General features: G+C 40.7%; 1 pseudogene; it reads left to right on the top strand.

Moving 5' to 3' along the window:
* Positions 1-2412: 2412 nt before the first annotated feature.
* Positions 2413-4665, top strand: LOC138887135 (uncharacterized; annotated as a pseudogene).
* Positions 4666-7649: the final 2984 nt, after the last annotated feature.

Genomic DNA, 7649 nt, shown 5'->3' with positions numbered 1-7649 from the left:
CGAATTCCTTGTATCGTTGCATCACCAGAAGTTCTTGCATCTAAATAAATTTCCAGCAATCAATGTCCACCTCTTACGGCTTATTTTTTCATATTCTCTCATTCTTGTTATTTAAGAAATGCTTGATTAGTCTATTTCGTGGCCTTGGAGTGTTTTGTTAGTCAAATTTCTTCATAATAGTTTCTTGAATTGGTGTTTTATATTTTTACTCCATGACAATGAAATACTCCATGAATATATGAAGAAAGTACGGTAAAAAGGTTTGTAGTACAAGCTTGTTCAATATAGTAAATAGAAAGGATCAGTTTTTCTGTCATCATGTTACCTTCTTTGCTAATCATATTCTGAAATTACGCTTGTTAATTTGATTTGATTTGGACACTACATAAGTTAAAAGGGTTGATGACAAAGTTATTTTAGTTGATTTGTTTGAACTTACAACAATCCTAAACTTAGGAAATAATTAATTCATGAAAATCGTAGCTTGTTTTAGGCACGCTATATTAAAAATTACCTTCCTAAACTCAGGTGTGCATTTATGTGGCCCAAATTCAAATCTCAACAACGTTAGATAAAATATGTCGCGGATCGCGGGTGCACTTTATGCAACATGATTACGGGTTCCATAATTAAGACCAATGTATGCATTCGCGCAACGTTGGGCAAAACAATCTTAATCTTAATAAAATATCGTGGTTGCGTACATGTTCGCATGACATAATTATGATTCTAAAAATAAAATCAGAGTATGCGTTCGCGCACCTTTGGCCAAAATTTCTTAATAATAATAAAACATTATTAATTGTGGACACGTTCGCGTGACATGATTCTTGACGCGCCAAAAATGGGTACACGTACGCGTGATCCATTTAAGGATAATTTTCTTAATTTAAAATGCGGTAAAAGGTAAATTCACATAGGTTCTAAAATCAGTAATTAAAAAATTTAGTCAAGCCAAGTATAATCAAAGCGACCGTGCTAGAACCACGGAAGTCGGGAGTGCCTAACACCTTCTCCTAGGTTAACAGAATTCCTTACTCGGATTTCTGGTTCGCGGACTGTTAAACAGAGTCAATCCTTTTCCTCGATTCGGAATTTGAACCGGTGACTTGGGACACCATAAATTATTCCAAGTGGCGACTCTGAATTTTAAATAAATAAATCTCGTTTCGATTGTCACTTTAAATTGGAAAAAACTCCCTTACACCCTTTACGGGGTGTAGAGTAAAAAAGGAGGTGTGACAGCTCTAGCGACTCCACTGGGGAACAAACCCAGAATCTCTGGTTCAGGGTTCCAGAATTTAAGCTTAGAATAATTGTTATATTTGGCTTTATTTTTATATAGTTTTATTCACATGTTTATGCTTAATATGCGAAATTTTGCTTTTTACCGCTTTGATATTATCTGAACTGTATATATAAACTGTTACGAAACCCTTCTTCTTTCTGAGTCTTCTGAATTTATGGTGCACACGTGCGCGTGGCCCACCTTTCTGTTAGAAGTCATACCAAATAGAGCGAAGTTGGGCCAAGTAACTGGGCCGGGTAGACTTTCGTGCTCCAGGTATGTTGCCCCCACTTCGGCTCAAGCTATCCGCTTGGGTAAGCCAGGTCCAAAACAGTATACCCCAGGTTTTACACTTAGAATAACTCAGCTTCATGCCGGATCCCTAGTAGGAACGTTTGTTTGCATCATGTGCATTTGACTTCGGAGACTCAACACAGGGGTTGGGTCTGTCTAGAACAGGTGTACCCGAAATAAAAAGACCATCCTGATGCATCTTATTTGCTACTTGTGCATTCATTTATTTCGGATTTGCATATTGACCAGCTTATAGGAAAAAGTTAGAAAAGGAAAATCAATGTGAGAACCGAGAAAGAAAATTGGTTGTTTTCGAAAAAAAAAGCAATTTCCAAAATATTTTGAAATTCTGTCGAAATTTTAAAAAGAAAAGGAAATGTTGTGTTTCTTTTAAAAATAGTTTTATTATTACGAACTACGTAAGTTTGATTCTCGCCGGATGTGAGACACGTAGGCAACCCACATCGGGCCCAACTAATTTAATTAAAAAAATAAAAAAAATAAAATAATTAGATAATAAATAAATAAAAAATGTGGGTACAAAAATATCGTTTTGTTATAAGTAAGGCTATACCATTCTTGTCCAAAATATGCAGAATGTCCCCAAAAGGGCGCTGGAAGGCTGTTTTTACAAGAACAACCGCCTTTGGTCGTTTTGTTTTTTCAAATAAAAATAAAAATAAAAATTTGTCGGCTAGTAAACACAGCCTTTAAATCTTCTTCATCGAAGTGTTTTTTTTATATACGAATTTTTTTAGAAATATTAATGATTTTTTCAAAATGAGTCTTGATTTTGGGTTTTTAAAATCTAAATCACTCACAGGTACAAAATGAGCACCATCCAAAACCCACCGTTCACAGATGTAGATGAGTTTCTATTTCGGCTTCAGATGTGGTGGCATGAGTTAGGAGGAGATGGTCAGAAATGAGTCATTAAGTATTTGGGAGCTCTCACAGATATTATGAAAGTTAAACCACACGATGATTTGATTACGGCGCTAGTGACTTTTTGGGACCCTGTTCATAATGTCTTTCGCTTCTCTGATTTCGAGCTTACTACCACATTAGAAGAAATAGCTGGATATTTCGGTTTTGACAGAGATTTGAGAAACCAGAATCTTATATTCCCAAAGGCTCCCTCAGTACACCGATTCTTTGGTCTTCTAAATATCAGTAATCAAATCAGAAAAAGCAATGTTGTCAAAGGGTGTTGTTCCTTCAACTTCCTATATTCAAGGTTCGGAAGGCCGGATGGATTTGAAATTCATGAAAAGGGCCTCACTAACAAACAAAACAAGGACACCTGGCAGATTCACCGTTGCTTCGCTTTCATTGTGGCTTTTCTGGGAATCATGGTCTTCCCAAACAAAGAGCGGACGATTGATATTCGCATAGCCAGAGTCGTACAAGTCCTCACTACCAAAGAACATCACACTCTTGCCCCGATCATTCTCTCAGACATTTATCGGGCGTTGACTTTGTGTAAATCCGGTGCAAAATTCTTCGAAGGTTGCAATATTTTGTTGCAAATATGGTTGACTGAACATCTTTGACATCACCCCAAGTTCATACAGTATGGTCCAAGCAAGGACAATTTCATCAAGAGTTATGAAGAAAGAATAAAAGATTATAAATCTCCAGAAGGGGTGGAAGCCTGGATATCCCACTTAAGATCTTTAATGGCAAGTCAAATTGAGTGGACTTTAGGATGGCTCCCGGTAAGAGAGGTGATACACATGTCAACCTTGAAGAGTTATTTGTTGCTGTTAGGTTTAAGAAGCGTCCAACCGTATGCACCACAGAGAGTTTTAGGACAACTAGGAAGATACCAAGTAGTGCCTGATGATGAAGATTTGAGTGTGCAAGTGATCGAACTACACCCCGAAGCTACTCTCCCTGAGGCTTTAATCCAGCAGATTTGGAATGGTTATCGATACTTGAAAGATGATACCCAAGTTCCAAATCCTGCAAAAGGTGAGATAAATCCGGGTTATGCTAGGTGGTTTGAGAAAAGATCTCGTGTGGATGATGCACCAGAACCTGATCCTAGAAGGCCCGTAAAAAGACCGCATGTTCAAGCCTTTGATGACAAAATCCAAGAATGGTTGGCTTGGGGTGAAAAGGAGAAGGGGTACAAAGCAACTATTCGTGCCTTAGAAGAAAGCCTGAGGAACCTCAATTTGGAGAGAGACTTACAAGCACAAGAAGCAGAAGGTGAAAAGAAGAGTCTGATTAGCCAGAACAAAACTCTCCGCGCTCAGTTTCAACAGATGAAGAAAGCCTCTGAAGCGCCAGTGAGAAGTTGGAAAGATCAGAAAATCATTGCCAGTCTGATGGAAAAAATGCAAGATTATGACTCCATCTTGACAAAAACTGAAAAGGCGTTAGACAAAGCTAATGAGAAAATCATACAGTTAAATGAGGAGGCCAAATCTAGTAAGGAACGCCAAGCATTGAGATGTGAAGAAGAAATGGTTCAATTCAAGAGAGAGAAGGACCATTGGATACATTCAGAAGCTCAACTCCATGCACAGTTAGAAGAAATGAGAAGGTACAATAGAGAACATCAACACACAGATATTGATAGGGAAAGAGCACAGGCAAGACTCGATCAGGCCAGACTTCGAGCTCAATTGGAGTCAGCTTTAGATCGCGAATACCACATAAGAGATATAGCCACCACTCGCCAACAGCAATTGAAAAACCAAGACCAAAATCTCCAAGATTTCAGAGCACAAATCCATGATTTGGCTGTTTACACCTCTCAAAGTTATGTAAACTGCCAAGGGATGAATTATGGAAGGTTTCTAAAGCATGCACCTACTTTTGCCCGTCATCTTGCGATGGAGTTAGAAAGAATGTACCGTACACTAGGAGGTCAGCCGGGTCAAGCCCCACCGTGAGCAGATGTTCCAGTAATCAAAAGCAAAAGATTGTGGAGTGAAGCGTGGTCATAGTTGTTGGAACTTCTTGTATAATAGTCATGTTTGAGTCCGTGTCGAGTCTTTTAAACCATTTTCTTAAAATGTTGTCCAAATGTAATGTCATTTCTGTCTTTGTATTGTTTCGTTTGTCAGAAATAAATGAAATTATTAATAATTGTTTCTACCAGAACTACGCTCGGTCTGATTCATGCAGGGTCATGATACGTAGGCAATCTTTATAAGATTCGACCACAACCAAAAGAAAAGAATAAAATGAAAAGGGGAGGGAAATAAAAGATAGGCGACAATAAAAGGTAAAGGTCAGGAAAAGCTGGGATGACACAAGCAACCGAGCAAATACATGATAGAAAATGGTTAATCGCCTAGGTGCATTGCATCCCAACGTGTAATTGCATATGTGTTAAACTCTCAAAACTAACAAGTTTGTTGTTTTGCTAGAGAATTTAAGCAGTTAGTTTATCTAGAGTATACTGGCACATTATCATTACCAAACCAGATCAAAAGGACCAATACCAGAAATCATGTCTATCCCGGATGTCGACACAAGTGTTGAGGTAGAGGAGTTGGACGTTAGTAAAATGAGAGAGGAGATGATCAAACTTAAGCAACAGATGGCCGAGATGTATCAGACCTGGTCTAAAGGACAATCACCCCCAGCTTACCCTGCTAACCCTGCTTCCACCCCACTAACGGCTCAAACTCAGGATCATCCTGCCACCGATCTATCACCGAGCTTTCCCATTTACCAGCACTACCGAGGCACCACTTCTCATACACCACAATCTACACCCCCTAAACCAATTCCATACCCTCATCCACCAGTAACTCTTATCTTCGTAGCACCTCCACCAGCTACACTCCACAAATCTCCTAGCGAGCCTATGTTCCAGGCCCAAGACAACCAATACTACTCCTCGGAACCCACTTTCAAAGCTCCAGAAACCCATTCCTATACTCCTTACTTTGACCTCCCGATAGAAGCGGATAAACTAGTCAAAAATACCGAACATGAGGAGATGTTTAGGAAAGTTAAAAGCTTAGAACAATCATTCAGAGACATGCGGGGGTTAGGAGGGCAAGTCAGCGTGGCCTACAAGGACCTATGTCTGTTCCCATATGTGCAATTACCGGCAGGTTTCAAGATGCCCAAGTTCGATCTATACAACGGGCACAGCGATCCAGTAGCCCACTTGAGGGGTTTTTGCAGCAAGATGAGGGGAGCTGGAGGAAAAGACGAATTGTTAATGGCTTACTTCAGTCAGAGTTTGAGTGGATCAGCATTGGAATGGTATACCCGCCAAGACCATGGGAGATGGTACACATGGGATGATCTGGCGCAAGCCTTTGCTTGTCACTTCCAATACAATCTTGAGATCATTCCAGATTGACTGTCCTTGACTAAACTTGAGAAGAAGCACAATGAAAGCTTCAGAGAATATAGTTTCCGATGAAGGGAGCAAGCAGCAAGAGTAGATCCCCTAATGAAGGAAAGTGAGATGGTAGATTACTTCCTACAGGCTTTGGAACCTACTTACTATGGACATTTGGTCTCAGCTGTGGGAAAGTCATTCAACGAAGTAGTAAAGATGGGGGGCATGGTAGAAGAAGGCCTCAAGTCGAATAAAATCATGAGCTATTCGGCTATCAAAGCGACTACTCAGGCTATTCAGGGCAGCATAGGAGGGATTGGAAAGAAGAAAAGAGAGGAAGCGGCAATGGTTGATTCAGGAACTTGGTCCGGCTCCAGAGGTTCACCTTACCACTACAATCAACCTCGACCCCACCAACAAACTTATCACCACAATCCACCCCAACACTACTATCCCCCACCAGAACCTCATTTTTCCGTCCACCATGCACAAGCATACAACCAACCTCCTGCCCACACTCAATGGCGTGCTCCTGTCCTACCAAATACTTATCCACATTCACGAGCCTACCAAAACACTCCCAGACCAAGTTTCAGGCCGAGTCAAGCACTCAAGGGTGAAAGGTTGCAGAAAAAGAAAACATTTACTCCGTTGGGAGAATCCTACACTAGTTTGTTCCACAGGCTAAAACAGCTAGATATGCCGATACAGTCCAAACTGCCAAATCCTCCTCCAAAGAATCTTGACTATACTATTAGCTGTGAGTATTATTCTGGTACCCCGGGTCATGATACAGAAAAGTGCTGGCACTTGAAAAGTGCGATACAGGAGTTGATTGATATCAACAGAATTGAAGTTCAAGCTCCTGAAGCACCCAATATCAACAGGAATCCGATGCCAGCCCATCAGGAGGCAAATATGATCGAAATAGTGCATGCGGAGGGGGAACCGAAGAAGCCATCACAGACCGTCATGATGATTCAGTCCAGTGGAGTCAGGACAAACGAACAATCAGTAGATGAGAAGTTGGTGCTCAAGCAGATCAAAAAGAGTGTTGAGCCATCTATGGCAGTAGCGAAGGGGTCTTTAAGCAAAGTTGCGACGAAACAGGAAGGGGTAAAGGTGATTGTACCAGGAGCGGCCAGCAAATCCATCATAATCGTGGAAGGAGCCCGCGCAGATTGGGTTATTATCAAGCCAGTAATCCAATTACCAATAATCAACAGCAAGGCTATTCCATGGAATTACGAGCGGGTAACGATGATGTACAAAGGGAAGGAAGTCAAAGAAGAAATCTGTGAAGTACAGGGTTTGACTCGCTCGGGAAGGTGTTTCACTCCCGAGGAGTTAAGAAGAGCTAAAAATAATCCAGCACTAATAAAGAAAGCCGTAACTGGAGAAGAAGTAGAAGAATTCTTGAGGAAGATGAAGCTGCATGACTACTCTATCGTGGAACAATTAAGAAAGACGCCCGCTCAAATTTCCCTATTGTCATTATTGATCCATTCGGACGAGCACCGTCAAGCTTTAATGAAGATCTTGAATGAGGCGCACGTTCCCGATAAGATCTCCGTGAATCACTTGGAAAAAATAGCCAACAAAATCTTCGAAGCAAACAGAGTCACATTTTCTGATGATGAATTGCCTGTAGAAGGTATTGAGCACAACAGAGCTCTTTACCTCACATTAAAATGTGAAAACTCTATGGTGACCCGGGTATTGGTTGACAACGGGTCAAGCGCAAACATCTGT

This window comes from Nicotiana sylvestris, chromosome 3, assembly GCF_000393655.2.
Source record: "Nicotiana sylvestris chromosome 3, ASM39365v2, whole genome shotgun sequence".
In the NCBI taxonomy this organism is placed as follows: Eukaryota; Viridiplantae; Streptophyta; class Magnoliopsida; order Solanales; family Solanaceae; genus Nicotiana; species Nicotiana sylvestris.
The sequence above is the reverse complement of the archived record's forward strand: the minus strand, read 5'-3'. Positions and strand labels throughout refer to the sequence as shown.